Here is a 2,195-nt window from a genome sequence, read left to right on the forward strand (position 1 = left end):
GAGAGAGAGAGAGAGAGAGAGAGAGAGAGAGAGAGACGCAAGGAACGCACGGAGAACTTCAACGGAGCGAACATAAAGGATGATGACAATAATTTATTGTTTGCCAAGGGTGTTTACGCTCTACAGAGAAGTAATCGTCGGTGTGTCCGGACAATAAGTACGGAACCGTTCGAGATAGAGAGAAGAAGAAGAAGAAGAAGAGAGACGGAGAGAGAGAAAAAGAAAGAAAGGTAGGAAAGAGCACCGAGCACGCAGAATCATCGCGAGATCATCGCTTCCATTTACCTTATTGCGATCGAATATTTACTAAAATATCACTCGCGCACATTATCGATCCTAATTACATGATAAGGATTATTAAGGCACTTGGAGGGTTAAAGAAAAAGAGAGAACGAAAGAAAGAAGAGAAAGAGGCAGCGAAAATGCGCGCGGATGATTCTGTGAGCTCTGAAGTCATAACTAAAATATAATAACAGTAATAATATAATTAAAAATATAATAATAATCAATAATAATAATCATAATCATAATTAAAGATAATAATAATAATAATAATATCAACGCGTTTGCATAACACATAATGAAAGTTGTACGCGACTCGCATGATAAGTCCTAATCGATACACGTATGTGCGCACCTGCAGGGCGCAGGTTTCTACAGGTATAACAACATAAAGTTTTACGAGCTTTACAGTAAACATACACGAACGCAAGATAGCTACTGACAGCTGTGAGAAGGCGACACGAGTTGGGTGAGCGGGCCAGGAAAGCGCGAGGAGAGGGAAGGTGGAGGGAGGGTGTGACATGAAGATAGATTAATCTAAGATCTAATTATCGAGAGGATCCACGCATTTTATACACGGTAGCGGGAGCGCTTGTCGATTGTTCTCTTAAAACCAGCGGGGGAGCGGCGGGAGCGTCGTCGACGCGCGTAAACAAAGTAAGAAAAAAGTGTACTACAAAATTCTCGCGGCGAACACACTCCCTCCTTCTCTCGCGCGTGACGATAAACGAACGTGTCGAGCGTGAGAGAAAGAGAGAGGGAGAGAGAGAAAGACAAATAGTAGAAGAATTAGAGCGAGAGACGAGACGACAGAAAAGAGAATGCACGTGGAATGGAGAATTTGCTGAGAGTTTTCGCAGCGCGAAAAGAAAGAACAAAAACGACACGCGACTCGAGAGTGCTTCTTCCGTTCTTACGGCTTCACGAAAAAAATAGCGCGTCAAAAATACGGTCGTCGTATAAGACGTCTGAGTCCTTCTTGACTGATAAGTTCCGCAGACAAGGAGGAGGAGACGCAAAAAGAAACGCACAAAATCGCCATCGCGCTAAAGCTTCATCTACAATGTGCTCTTTGCGTCTTGTTTTTTGCTTCTGCTTTCCGTTTCTTGTCTTCTAGTCGCCTAAGATCAAGGAACATCGTCGTGTACAATCTGTTCTCTCTGAGAAAAGGTGTCACTTCGTGTGGACCAATTAGAATTCATTTTATTTAGATAATAGTCTGACCAACTTCGTTTAGCTTCACCGGTTTCGTGATGTCTCTTGTGTTTCTTGTTTTGAAATGAGAAAGTTGACGGACTTCAGAAAAGGCAAAACGTAAGGACACGTGACAAAAGACACAATCGTTGGTAAAGCAAAGGCGCAAGAGATAAAAAGCAGAGAACAGGGAGCAAAGAGCACATTGTAAGTTAGGCTTAATTGTATCAATATGATACAGCTCGTCAACCTCGTTAAGCGTCTTGCCGTGTCTGGGTGCGTTCGAGAACGAGAATGCGCTCGGAAACAGCGGTGGCCTCAGTGGTAACAGAAGTATCAATTTGCTGGGACCGCGGCAATCTCATCGAAAGTCGGTGTCGCACTCTCGAGCGCGGCCTCGCCGCGTCGCTATTGCTGTTGCTGCTTCGTGAATAAGCCTCCGAGAACGAGCGCGACGAGGGAGAGTGGTGTACACGATCGGCTCAACGTCGCGGAGTCTATTGATCGGTCGAATCTCGGAAGCTCGATCGAGCCGGGTATTCGCGACGCATCTGCGACAAGAGCTGACGAAAACGAAACGTCGCGCCAAAACAGAGGAGATAACGATAATCGATTATACTCGACCGTACAAAAGCTGTAATCGTTGTCGTGATCGTCGTCGTCGTCGTCGTAGAGGTGATGACGACAGAGAAGAGCCCTCGCGGAGAGAGGAAAGGGGG

At 45.3% G+C, this 2,195-nt stretch overlaps 1 protein-coding gene across 12 annotated transcripts in view; it reads right to left on the reverse strand.

The window, feature by feature from the left end:
- LOC116842387 overlaps positions 1–2,195 on the reverse strand; it is a 70,298-nt gene that overhangs the window by 10,589 nt on the left and 57,514 nt on the right. The gene's annotated exons all lie outside the window — the stretch shown is intronic.

Source organism: Odontomachus brunneus, unplaced genomic scaffold (genome assembly GCF_010583005.1).
Source record: "Odontomachus brunneus isolate Ranch 3 - 2012 unplaced genomic scaffold, Obru_v1 Obru_scaffold_025, whole genome shotgun sequence".
NCBI classification, from domain to species: Eukaryota; Metazoa; Arthropoda; class Insecta; order Hymenoptera; family Formicidae; genus Odontomachus; species Odontomachus brunneus.